Source organism: Blennius ocellaris, assembly GCF_963422515.1.
Source record: "Blennius ocellaris genome assembly, chromosome: 18".
NCBI lineage: Eukaryota > Metazoa > Chordata > Actinopteri > Blenniiformes > Blenniidae > Blennius > Blennius ocellaris.
In genome coordinates, this window is record NC_137667.1 from 11,895,567 (window position 1) to 11,910,137 (window position 14,571).

Below are 14,571 nucleotides of genomic sequence, written 5' to 3' on the forward strand. Positions count from 1 at the left end.
ATGTAGACCTTGACCTTTGACTGAATCGCTCTCAAAGTCAAATCGATTGCTCCTTGGATGATGACAAATCATCCCTGAAATTTTCAATTCAATTACGGTCAATTGTTTTTGTGAAAAGTTGGTAAAATACATACATACATACATACATACCAATAAATATAAATACATGTGGATAAAAACATGAAGGTTCATTGACAAGGGCAATAAAAGCAACAGGGAGAACATGCAGATTCTGCATTGAAAGGATCACAAGAGTCCGAAACACAGATCATGATTCAACCACATATTTGAGAATACAATAACAGATTCGTGTCCCAAATATGTGCAAAAGATTTAAAAAAAACAACAAATCAACCTAAAACAACAGTACAAGCTTCATGACTATATTTGGGCATAAAGAATAGAGTAATTGTGCAAAAATATTTTAATCCTCTTGGATAGGATGGGTCGAATCATACTGTTGCCATCGTTGTGCTTGGACGCAAAGTGCATTAAATGACATTTTATCCATCAGTGTTCATCAATAACGAAACATGCCACACAAACACCAGTTGCTCAAGGAAAAAAATATCCCTTCCGATTCCGTTGCCAGAGCAACGCTCCCCATCACCCCCCCCCCCCTCCTTTTTTTTCACCAGCAATCTGCCCGTACACTTCTAAGATATCGCGAGACAACGCAGTATTCCAGTTACAATAGACAAGGCGTTCGGGTAAGTCTCGCGAGATTCTGCCACACAGGGGTTGGTGGAGGCGGTGACCTCATCGTCGTGGCGGGGCGGAGCGAGCCGCCGTAACTTTGGATGAACTTCTGATTTGAACAAACCGAGAGGCGGTCGGCTCGGCTCAGTGCACGGACGGCAAAACAGATACGCGAGTGAAGATCGTCCATTTAAAAAAAAAAAAAAAAAAAAAAACTCCCCTCGGCGGGTGAACGTGTTCATCGTTTAGTGTTTGTACATTATAGCGACGGCTGGCCGGTGAAAGCCTCGGTTTTCTTCCTCTCTTTAAACCGGAGACAAGGTGGAAATGTGTAAAGGTGAGTGCGGCTCTCCGCTCCGTCGCTTCCTCGCGCTGACAACACGGGCGATATTGCCGTTAGTTTGTGTCCTCGCTGCCGATCGTCACTTCAAATGCGATCGATTAATCAAACGCGACACGCACAAACTGCACTGAAAAGTTTAGCTCCGTCAGGTAAGGTTGCCGTGCGGCTGATCCGCAGCCTGCAGCCTGTGCGCGGACTTTCATTCAGTTCGCTGGCTGGATGTTTTCACTACCGCCGTGCCTCTCGATCCACCGTTGCTCCTGCACAAACAGGAAATCTTTGGCCATCAGATAAAGCGAAATGTTGTTTGGTCGAGTCTCGAGCCTGACGGCCGCATAATTGGAGCGTCTTGCTGCAGCTGATTGTTTTCCCGTCCATCTCCTCGGTATCTCGCTCTTTATCAGAGGAATGTCATTCTTTCTGATGGAGCCGCTTCTTTTCCTGGTGCTGGATTTGTGCCAAGTCATGACTGTTGGGATGCATTTGAGTTTGAATATTTTTGCAGCCCTCTGCAAGGTGTTGATTCGCACTTTTACATTTTTCTGCAGGGGAAGAAAAAAAAAAAGTTACTAACTTGCTTGGCTTAAATCGAACCTTCTGGGAATGAATAATGTCCAGTCACTTCTTGTCTGTTTGTCGACGGGAGCGATGCACACCGAGGAGCTTGCCTGGGAGCCAACGTGAAGTTATTTCTTTGCAGAGCTCTTGTCCAGAGCAGCTCATTAATCAAAATGGCCGTCTGATGTGAACAGTGATGTAACAGTGCTACATTTAAGTGATGAAGATGCCACAAGCTGCTCTGATCAGCCAAAGATTTAACCACACATGTGGTGAAGTTTTTTTTTTTGTAAATTGGACTGATGTTTACTTCAGGCAAATCTGAACACCTGCTAAAGTTTGGCTGTGTGAAAGTTTCAAGTTTTTTTTTTAGTTTTTTTTTTTATTCTTGTGGCTTTTCTCTTTTCTTAATGGCACTCAGGGAGGGATTTGTCTTCGTGGAGCCCCCCTCTATGGATGCTCTGTTCTCTGTTGTTGCTGCCATCTCCACCTGTGGAGTCTGCCCTCAGGCTTCCAGCTTCAGCCCTCCAGGGCGCGCGCGCGCACACACACACACACACACACACACACACACACACACACACACACACACACACACACACACACACACACACACACACACACACACTCTCTTCATCCTTTGACACATCTTCAGTGGACAGTAAAACAGCCTGCTTCCAGTTGAGTTGGAGGAGACTTGCTTCAAAGATCAAAAACACCATTAACCCTTATTTGTAAGACTGCATTGGACCTGCTTTGGTTGCATGCACCCCCCCCCCAAAAAAAAAAAAAAAATAAAAACATACAACTGAACTGATGTTATAGCACTGGAGCATCTCATGCCATCAGCCCTCCCTCTCAGGTGCCTGTGAATGCCAAGGCTGCACAGATCTGGAGGCTGTGTATTAAGTAGCCTATTGAAATTGAGTGCGTAGGCGGAAGCGCACATGTTTTGTCACACATGTAGCTGCTGATTTAAAAAAAAAAAAAAGGGGGGGGGGGTTGAAGGAAAAAAAAAAAAGGAAAGGGGAAGATAAACGTCAGGGTTGATGATGAGCTTTTGAAATGTATGGCAGGATGTTGGGATGCAGAGCCTCTGAAACGTTCCTAGATGTTCCTGGATTAAGCAGTTTGAAGTGTCTGAACCTCGTCTTCAAACAAGCCGTCTGCTCTCTTCACTGCGCGCTCAGTTGGTGATTTCTTTTGGGGTTCCAAACCATTTCACAGGGAGTTCAGTGCTTTGCACAGGAAATCTTCCAACTCGAATTTGTTTTTAAATGCACTGCAAAAAGGATGTGGTTGCGTCTTTCAAAAAAGGAAAAAACCTTCAGTGTGTAGCCGAAACCAAAATGAGACAGTCGGGCTTTTTGGCAGTGTGTATGGAGAGAAATTTGGCAAGTGCAAAGTCAGGAAAGAGGATATTTCAGTCTCATCACTGGCCAGTTTACTCTTCATTATCTACAAGCAATACATGACTGACCAAAGCAGGTATTGTTAATAACCTTCAATGTGCCCCCCTGATCCTCCCCGTCTGGCTTCTATCTCATTTCTTCTTCACTCCCCACCCATGGTTCTCTTCTCCTTGGGTCTTTTCTATCAGAGTTTTTTTTCTTCCCCTGGTGATAAAAGGTATTCCAGGACTCTGACATTCTCATTATTTCGATCCACATCCGTCACCTTATCTCTCAATCTCGTTATTTCCTCCCTTTCCCCCAAAATTTGCATGTCATCCTTTTGGAAGAGCCATGCAAATCTTTCCTGCATTGAATCCAATTTAGAGTACTTGCTGCTGCTTTCACTCTCGCTCTTCCTCTCTGTTAAGGTTTTTTTCTCTCCCTTCCTTTCTGTCTTATCTCCTCGCTTGCTGGAGATTAGAATGCAAGTTCTCTCTGTTTAAAGTCTTTGGGTCGGTTGTCTCTTGAGAAATAATGGAGAAAAACCCCAAAAACCATTTACCATTGAATAGATGACACCATGTGGTAGAATTATTTAATAAAAGTGCTTGACCATGGAAAATCAATGTTAATCCGGTGTAGGCAACTTGGAAGAGGCTTTCTGTTTCAAATGCTTCAGATTTTTACAGTTACCTGATTTTACGAGTGATCTATTGCAGGCCAAGATGAATCACTTCAGATTGATGTCCCACCTCATCAATTGACTGTACATTTTGGTGCAGTTGTGGACAGAATGTCAGACCTGTTAAAATACAGTTAATCCCTTTTTTTAATAGAATTTTCTTTCGGTTTGGCAGTTGACGGAACAAAGAGTAGTTCTAATGATGGTGAGGAACGTATAATAGATGTTTATTGCCACAGTTACAAGGCAGGAAAGGTGCACTGGAATCTTTGTCAGGACTGAATAGTTGCGTAAACCTGACTGGTGACTTTTTGTTGTGGTTCTCAAGTCATTCATCTAACGACGTCTTTATTCTGACCAGTCAGCGTTTAACATCATGTGCAGTTTTGAATTCGCCACATAACGAATTAAAGGAAGTGGTACTTCCTATCCTGCATCCAGCCATTAAAGGGTGATTATGATGTTGAGGTGTTGTATCCTCTCTCTCATGATACGGCTTGTGGGTTGTTTATGAATTGCTAAAAATAGCTTCTTTTTTTTTTCTAAAGAGAACTTGACAAGTACAATAAATGTAACCTTTAAGTGATTTGTACATGTTTTCATTTCGAGAGGCTGGAATTCTAGTTTCTTCAGAAATGAACACTCTTGGTGCCTTTTCTCTGAGCGGGCTGACATAACATCTTAAATCTACTAAATTAATTAGTTTTACATGGGGTTTAAATAGGGCCACCTTTATAAGAAGTTTCAGTAAATGTCTTACCTGCTGTTTTTCATTAACATTTAAAATTTTCATATGTCTAAATGTAATTTCGCTTTTGTGAAATTGGGTAATGGGTTAGTTAGTGACTGTGAAGCAAAAAAAAAACTTGTGAACATTGAGATCACACAATCATCCAATGTTAATTATCACTCCTACTTTAAGTGCCAATTGTCATCCAATTCATTCTCATTATCAGATATGCGTCCCTGAGCACGGCCCATAACCCCTCCGACTGCTTATTTTGTGACGGGAAGAGCACTGGGGGACAAAACGTACACATCACGGAATTAAGCGGCGAAAAGTACTTATCTAATCATTGTCATTGTGGCGTATGCATTCTATGTACCATGATGGGAAAGCTGTTTTTTTTAATGTTGACTAATCTGCTATTGTCACCATTGTGTTTAAATACATGATGCATCTTCATCCTTTATGAACAACACTAAAATTGTGAAACCTTTTAAGTTCAAGGCCATTTCACCCTGAATATGATAAACATAAAGAAAGCTTGCACAGCAGAGCTTATTATGAAAGCATGGTAGTCGATGTCCTTGGCTTTCACTAAAAGAAAATGTAATCAATGTTTTATTTATTTATTTATTTTTGTATTTTGGAAAACCCTAAATCTGTCATCAAGTTTAATATGTGTACGCATACCCTGACCCGTCACTTTGGCTACCCTTGGATTTAAATGCTTTTATTTACCTTTAGTATTAGCAGCATGTTTAGAGAAAACACATTTGTTTAAGTAGAGTATTTACCCTCTCTTTATTTCATACCACAAACTTTAAACACCATGCCAATTACATAACCAGATAACAGAACAGACGTTATTAAACAAATCTGAGATTCACTATCCGGTTACTTGACACATCATTTCAACAGTTGATTAGTACACAAACAAACACTTTTTGATTGTTGCTACAGTGTTTTAAATGGTGAACTTAATCCCCCTGAAGACGTGAGTGATTCTGTAAAGCGTTAAGTATGTGTGGTTTTGACGCATTTGAAGGACGAGCCAGCATTTTGTTTTCGCTCAACAAACAAGCCCTCGCGGTGTTTTCTCTGATATGTGAAATACCATATCGCCTTTGATCTGTGGTCTTTTGCAGAGGATCAATGTGAGAACCTTGTCGAGGCTTTGTCAGGGCCTTTCAAAACAGCCAGTGAATGAAAAAGAGGTCATGGGAGGAAGCGGTTTGGTTTAGGGATTTCTACCTGAGGTGAGCATGTTTAAAAGCTACATTATTCTTGTACCGGATCAGTTTCTCTTTCAGCATCTCCTCATCTGTCGAGTTAAATTACGTCTTAATTAGAAACGTGAGTGGATTATAGCTCATGAAAACAGTGTGGATTATTTTGAAGAAGGAAGAAAAAAAGCTTCAGATTTTCATTTGTGAGAGATGAACAAAAAAAAAAAAAAAAGTGTATGAAAACATGATGAAACAATGACAAGGCAGGCTAATCCGCGCAGAAGGAATATACTGTACAGATGGAGAGCCCTGAGCAAGCGAGCGAGTTATTATGGGAATGATGCTCAAATACAAAATACACAATTGTTATAGCGAGGCACGGTGGATAGTTGAAGACTAAAACTGATCACTTTACATAAATGAGCAGCCATTTTCATGCGGATCTTTTGTACAACACAAGCCTGTGTGGACTCTGGCCAGCATCAGCAAGGACTTTTTTTTCCCCTGCTTTCCTGACTCAAAATCTCTTCTGAAACAACTTGGTTAGCTCCACCTCAGTCATCTTGGAATCACACAGTGATAACTTTTATCGCATGTTTATGGGGCCACACAGTGGTGTAGTGGTTGGCACTCTGCTCTCATGGCGAGGATATCCCCCAATCAAGTCTGGGCTTGGTGCTTGTGTTTTTTTTTTTTTTTTTTTTTTCTGGGTACGGTTTAAAAACATGTGATTGATACCATTTTGTGTCTTTTTAAATTATCCATGGATATGAACGTGTGTCTGTCTCTCGGTTTGCCCTGTGATGAACTTGCGGCTTGTCCAGGTTGTACCTTGAAATAATCTGCTGAAGCTTAGGATGAATCACATTAGGATCTCCCCGCCTGCGTAGAGTGCAGCATCATTTGGTTTTCCTCATCAGAGTGTCTCAAACCCTTTTTTTCCAGCGAACAATAATTGGTGTGAATTCACTGGCTCTGTGAAGACGATCCTGGTTAGTAGTCCGTGTTGTAATGATGCAATTAAGGTTTGTGGAAACAAACCACGACTTCAGTTTAAACTTATTTAAGGGCCGTCAAAACTGTAGTGCTGGTTTTTACCAGTTTGGTTGAGACATCCTCGATCCAAATGACTCTCTGCCTCTATCATGAAATTGCTGGAGTGCTGCTGAGCACTTAAACTGTAAATCTGCTTCTCAAAGTAGGTGGGAGTGATGCAGAAATTCCTACCAGCTTTCCTACCGTCTGTTTCTATGCAGGGTCTCCAAGTGTGTTATGATTGGATGACATAAAGGATGTTGCTTATATTGGTGATTAGTGATAGAAATGCTGTTCTGACCCAGTTGGATTTGCAAATCCCTGCTGTAATTCTTTTGACATTTTTAGAAAATGTTTGTCCATGTGCAAACACCTGCAACTTTAAATTCATGAAAGTTATGATTGTGTCAGGAAATGACGTTGCTATTTCATTACTCAGAATATTGTAGTTGTCCGTCTTGAGTTGATTTGAAATGTTCATCCTGTCATGGTTATAAACACTTGTAGATTTGATCATTTTCAACCAATGCTTGATCTCCATCAATGTGACCATATCTTGAGGTCAAAGGTTTGAGTTTGTCTAATTATGTCTGTACTTGTAATTATGTCCACCCCTTGAATCTTCGTGATCCGAGTTTGCTGTTTTGCTGTTTAATGAGGCATCGTCAGCAAACTGATTTGTAAGATCGAGTTTGTGCTGCAGTGCTTTATACTGACCGCATTAATTTGTCAGCTGTGTATCAATTAGGCCAGTCCTATTAATTGAAACGCCAAAGCTAATTGGTTATGCCCTAATGTTAGTAATGATAACGGTGTCATAATTGAAGATATATGCATATAGAAAATGTCAAATTATAATTTATACCTCGCCATATGCTAAGTGCTTAACTCCCAGAGCAACAGTAACAGACCTGGGTGCAACTCTCTGGATTATGGAAATAAAAATGAAATAAATTATTACATGTAGTGATATCGTCTTTCTGAAGTGTTGACCACTGTCGTTGTGCACTGATGCAATTATCCTGCAGGTTTCTACACATTTGTCCAATATAAAGAGTTTGAATTGACTTGTGTTTTCATCAATCATATGCTTTAGGCTACAGAATCATATTCTTGGATAACAAAACGTATTTTTGCAGTTTTGAGGCCATTCATGTTTGATATTTAATTGATCATTATGTAATAAACACAAATTTTTTAATTATTATTTTCAAGGCAAGGATTTGTATACATGAGCTGGATTGTATACTTGGTTGGCAGTAAAACATTTTACTGTACTTTTGTGACACTTTAAAATTGCTCGAATAATTACAGTGACAATCTTGAACTGTTACTATTGCATGCAACAGTTTAATACAATGTTATTAGTGTGACCCATAATAACATAAAAGTGGAAGCTTTCCCTATTAGTCATTTATATACCAAGTATAGACGTGTTTACATTTATTTAGATGAGTCTCGTCCAAGTGAACCAATAAGAGAGACAACTGGAGGATATAAAATATTTTGCCCAGTGATAAAGCTGGCAGCAGAATACTGGACAGCTGTGGATGAAACCCTGGGTGTAAACAGATTTAAAGCAAGTCTCAGGTCAAAGAGAGGGCGAGACAGAGGGTACGAATTGAGGAAACGTTATCTCCCCTGAACACAATGCGTTACTATTTACTCTTCACAGTAAACACAATCAGTGAAAATATGGCTCTCTTGGTTTTTTTTTTATAATTAAGGAAACATGGCTGTGCTTTTCAACCTTCTCTTGTGTACCTTGGTGTTGCCTAGCAACACAGTAAAATGACAAAATTATTATATGATTAATCAACAGAAAAAAACAACAACATTGTTTTCAGTTGATTAGATGTGGCATTTCACAAGCAAGAGGCTGGTTATAAGTATAAGATTAATACCTGTTGCTGTTTCTGTGTCACAAGCCTTAGTATTGTGCATCATTCCTGCTATTTGTTGACAACAAAAATGCACAATATACAAAAAAATACCTTTAATGGGTAAAGCATTAGTATTTCAAAACTAAAGACATGATGAGTCCAATAAAGGTTTAAAGATTAGATTTGGTAGGTTGGTTGCACCAATCTGAAAGATGTGGAATCATTTTACAATGACTAACATTTCTTCTGAAGCATTTTATATACTTAAGTTTATTTAATCTTTTGTCAGACACATCATCCTGGAATATTTGACTTGTCCTGAGGAGCCTCGCCCCCCCCCCCCCCCCCTTTTTTTTTTAATTAATTAAATGCTATTGTTAAATTGTTGTGGCATGAACTTGATTTTATGTCTGATTCATTTACGTGAAATAATTGTCGGCTGCTAACCAATGAGGCTGTTCTATTGCTGTCATCAGTGGAAAAATGAGCAAGAAAGCACAACATTTTTTTTTCACCTTGAACTAATGTATTGATGATACATATTAGTCTGAAGAAGAATCTGTTGTGGAGGTTTGATTTCTTCCTCTCTGGTAACGATTAGTCTGGCTCATTGGCATAGCCATGTGTTTCATATGCAGCGTTGCAGAGAAGCTGCTGCACAGACATGGGGAGCAGAGGTGCGGGAATAAAAGAAGACGTGTCCTGATCATTGTTCAGCACAGCAGGATGATCAAAAGGAACTCTTTTTAGTCAAACCACCTGTTGGCATTATAACCAGCTGATGATATTTATGTGGTGAACATGACAAGTGTTTTTTTTTTCTTTTCTTTTTTTTCCCTGTTGTACCACACGCTGCAGATCTGCCACATCGTGGGGATGTGGTTCAGAGAGAAAAAAAAAAAAGAAGTCTGGCTTTAAAGTCAACAAGCCTTTAGAGCTGCTTCCCAGCCTTGAAATTGATTCATTAAGTGTGCCGTGATTGACAAGACTGTGATTTCACTGTCAGTTTGAGTTCCCTTTCTTGGCTGTAATGCACCACTGAGTCTGTAATAATCAAACAGATAGTCTTGTGGTTATGTTGGTCACTTAAGTTTGGTTATGTTGGGATCATGGATGGTTTCTTCTTTTTTTTTTTTTCTAATCCCAGAAACATGGTTTGATTTAGGAGATACCGTGGCTATGAGACAAGAGGAACATGCATTCTGAACATTAATGACATATTTGTGCTTGTTCAGTTTTTTTTTTTTTTTTTTTAAATAAATCCATTGTATACTTTCCTTCTTAAGAATACTTAAAAAATACAAAAACATGGACATGTTGAAGTTTTGTCACTTGGTAAATTAATTGTAAACTCGATAAATGGTGCAAATCCCTTTGAAAACATCTCTGGGCTTGGTTCCTTATGACATTTAATATTTTTTATTAGGAAATGTATGATTCATCTGGGATTAAAAAGCTAATTTGCCAGTGCGTTGTACATGAATCATTTCAATAGCAGCCTGAGTTCAAGTTTGTTAAGAGTGATTGTTGTTCTGAATGCATACTTGGCCCCTCTTTGCTTGATGGGAACCAGTAGTTGCCCATGTTGCTCGATAAATATTTAGTTTGAAATAAACTCTTATGCTGTGTTTGTCCATGGAAATGGAAACGCCTTGATCCAGATGGAACAGGTTATAAAATGTTTATTCCTGAATACCAAGACTATCAAACCTATTGAAGGTGCCGTACGTGCTGAATGATAAAATATCAACTGGCAGAGGCCAAACGTGGTGTAAAAAAAATCTTGTCCTTGATTTGCTTGGCCAAGCTCTGAGAGGACAACTGCTGCACCACCTTTGGATTGACACAGACTCTTTGCTTCACCGCCATCAGATGGGGCTCGCTGTCTCATCCAACAATAAACGTTACAGATCGTACGAAAGTGTCACAAGACACAGTGAGAGTCGAATTAGAGATTTGAAAACGTTCCAACACAAGCAGCAGCTTTGTGCGCATTGCAAAGACAAAATAAACGTGCATGTATGTTCTGAAACGCCTTTATCTTCACAAGAGCCGTTGAATGAAGCACCAGTGCTCAGTGGGCCATGGAAGAAAGATCCTCCTAATGAAAGACATCTTGTTTGAGTTTGTGCTCTCCAAAGAGGTCCTCGATTGTGCTCGCTGTGGTAAATACACAAATCCATCTTGATTTACTGAAAGCAGCAGCAGAAGCAGCTTTTGGCTGAACCCCTCTGCAGTGTTCCTGCTTTGCAGATCCATGTACAAAGCCAGGGATAATGCTGAGAGGGGTGAATTCCTCACTGTCACTTGTTGGGAACTGAATGTTGTTGTCTTTTTGTTGCAGTTAGGTTCCTGGCTGCTGCACAATGACTATTTTTTGATACAATTATTATTATTTTTATTTTTTTCAAACGGCCATTTAAATTGATCAATCTTGCATTGCCGCATTGTGCAATCTTGCTAATTATTGATTTGAAATATAGCCCGTGTACCGCTTGCAGGTTGAGAATACAGCCAACTTTTTTTTTTTTTTTTACTCTTTTACAGTTTTTTTTTTTTTTTTGGGACTCATTTGTTCCACCACCTGTTTCCATAGACCGCCATGAACGAAGTCATGAGGACTGGGCTGAGTGGTCTTGTTGACAATTTGCCTCTAATCTAGAGAAATGGGGTGCAGTGCCCAGGACTCCCGACATGTGGCCTGCAGGTGGAGGAAGCAGAAACCAAAACAGGAAAGTAGTTTGTCATGATCTGTGGTGTTCAGTCCAACCACCGTGCTCCTTCTCTGCTCATCCAGGAAGGGGGACTGTTTTGGCTTGTGAAGTGTTGGCCTTGCGAGCAGACTACGTTCTTTGTGCTCTAATAGATTTCAGACTTGTTGCGTTGTCTGGGAAGGAAGCCTTCTGTGCGCCGCCTTTCTGTGCTTGCTCGGTTTATTCCAGTAGGGTTTTGAGCGGGGCCACCAGTTTACAATGGCATGCAGAGGAATGTGCGACAATGCTGTGTGTGGACACAATAGGGATGACATCACCGTTCGTCTAAACTCAGCATGCCATAAATGATGAAATCCGTGGGCCGCACCACCCAACCACCCAGTTTTTTTTTTTTTTTTTCCTTTTTCTTTTTACACTCTATATGTGCTTTGGTGTTGTGTCACTGGTATGTGTATTTACCTTCTCATTTACAAAGGTTCTGAAAATATTTACTGAGGGCTGAACTGGTTAATGATTATTTGACAAGCAGGATTAGGAGCGTTGGGCTGCACACAAAGGGGTGCGTTGCTGCAGAGAAACCAACTGCGATGGGCTTTGTTCCTGGTGTCAGCCAGTGAATACGCTCCTAACCTCGGTGACCCGTTACAAGTTGCGAGCGAAAGTTCAATGGTGCTGGTGAGTCTCTGGAACTAAATGCAGATGTTGGATAATTATTGTATCTGAATGGCTGGAATACGGCTTGTATTAAGGTGCAATTTGAGAAAATAATGCATTGAAATACATAACATAAAAAAAAAATGAATTTACATACCCTGACGTTTACCTTGACTTGTACAGACTTTTTTTTTTTTTTAACATATAATATATTTGATAAAGGAGAAGATCTGTAACTATTTCCTGATTTATTTATTTTTTCTTTCTCCATTTTAATTTTTAATTGTTTGTGCTGGTGGTGACACAACAACTGCTCAAATAGAGGTTTTAATATAAAGCACTCAACAAAACATTTCTGTTTTGGTAGATGATTCCTTTGTTGTAACAGTGCTATTTGTTAATAAATCTTGTACATCTTGTATATTGTAAAGCTTGACTACATTTGTAAGTAACATTAATTTGTAGAATAGCAAGCCATACACAGCCACAACAGCCTGCCCTTCCCTCCCTCCCTCCCTCCCTCCTGGTGTCATGGTGGTAACCTGCCCTGCTGTTGGACGGCGTCCGATACTTAAGCCAGTATTTGTCGGTAATCGGCCAACGTGGTTGTCTTCGTCTCTCTGGCACGAATAGCACTCCCAAGCTAATCCCACAAGTGCTCACAAGGGTTGAGGTAAGGACCGCTGGCAGGGTGTTCCATCTTCTGAACCCCTAAAGTGGGAGGAAGTCTCTGATAAACCCTCGTCTGTAGAGGTGAGGATTTTCGTCTTGGAGGTAGTTTGTTCCCATCATGTACAGCCTTGGGATTTCAACTGTTTGCAGAACTCCGTGCCAATATCTCGCTGTACTGGAAAGTGCAGTGTCACCCGATTGTCAACATTTAAAGTTAGAAGTAGAAGTCAATAGATGCAGCAAACAAAAGCACCGGCAGAGACCACGGTCAGCAGTGTTGCTCACACCTATTTGATTGTCATTTCGATCGTCAACCCAACAATTCCAAATGAGCAAGCAAAATTGAAGGTGGGAAGGAAAAAAAAATCCCCTTTAACAGGGCAGGGAGAGAGGTTCATTAAAATTATAAATCATGTTTTGGTAGTATTAAAAAGTAGTGATTGTAAATGAACTCCATTTTGTAAGAAAGAAACTAAAGGTTCCTTTGCTCATTACAGGTGGTGAGATACTTACCGCTAATATAAAGTCGCGCTCATGTTGCTGGGATCGCGCAAGCTTGATCTCATGTGGATACAAGCGTGGCATCCCAGGAATAAAGTTGATTCAATGCGAATTATTCCCTGCACCACATGATTGAGTTATACAATTATTTGCATCTTGCAAGTTCAAAACAATTAACCCTGTTCTGAAATAGTCACTTTCATGCTGCTTAATATTTGTCTCTTGTTTTTTTTTTTTTCAAGCCAGCCTTTTCTTTCCTTTGAAGAACACTTGTCAGATTTGTTCTGCCTTTTAAGAGACTACTTGGGCCGCGGCAACCTTCCCAGTTCTGCTCCCCTCCTGTCGCCACTCAATCTCCCTGTCATCATAAATGAATGCTGCCTTGTTAGCCAGTCACTCATATTGAAAGCTGTGCTCCATGTTGTTAAAGTGCTTTAAATGGTCATTGGTGGCGATTTAGCACAACACACTTTATTTCCTTCTATTGCCATTCTCACAACTTCGAGCTAATACCTCTGCTGGGTCTCACTAGCTTTGAGGCACAGCTCTTCATCAGTGGCTTGTGGACGTGAAAGCCAGTGTTTTTCATTATCTATTGTGTGGTGAGGATTGTTTACTGGCATACTGGGACTTTCAGGTAATAGTAGGCAAGTTGGGTAGTAAAGCCATTCAACTGAAGGCTGATGAGTTTTTATTTTATATGAAATAAGAACAGTTCAAAACGGGATGTTCAAGATTTATTGGCATTTGTGGAGCCGTGTTCGTCCTCTCTGAAAATAGCACTTCTGTCGGTACAGAGCAGTAATCGGTAAAGCTGGATTTGTTTTTCTGTAGTGTTTTAATTGTTAAATTCCCTAAGGTGCAAAATTAAATGAAACTGTTTAGTTATATAAAAGGAGGAAATTGATTGTGGAAAAACATGATTAGTATTAGATAGAGATAACTGCACAAACTGCCACAGACAAGAAGAATGGGTGTGTGTGTGTGTGTGTATATATATATATATATATATATATATATATATATATATATATATATGTTAGTATAACTGACATGTCGACACAAGTGTCACCTCTGGTTGAAATTGCAGTTTATGTGTATTTATGACCAGATCTTCACAAAATAGCCATTGATCTGTGATAACTAACCTGTTAGGCAATCTTGTCGCCTCAAAGCTTCATTTTCAAAGCCCCGTGTGCATGAAGTTGGCGGTAAAAATCTAGTTCACTATCAAATGCTTTAAATAGCGTGATTGTAGTTGGACATCACAGCCTGTCCCTGAGATGAGAGAAAAAGATAAAAAAAACAAAACAAAACGCGCATCTAGAGGGCTGTTGCTCAAAGCGCTAGTGGTTCTCTTTTCTTCCTGATATGAGATTCAATAAGCTAATGTTGCCAGGCAACGGGTGCATTTCCACTTTTGGCAAGTATTGCTTAGTAACAAAATGTTGTTTCCAAGAAGTGAAGGCAGGATCACTGATGG

General features: G+C 40.0%; 1 long non-coding RNA gene across 1 annotated transcript in view; it reads left to right on the forward strand.

The window, feature by feature from the left end:
* The first annotated feature begins 843 nt into the window (after positions 1–843).
* LOC308143383 overlaps positions 844–14,571 on the forward strand; it is a 39,738-nt gene continuing 26,010 nt past the window's right edge. The window contains exon 1 of the long non-coding RNA XR_013937019.1: positions 844–1,036. This is a non-coding gene — a long non-coding RNA (uncharacterized lncRNA). The remainder of the gene's footprint in view (positions 1,037–14,571) is intronic.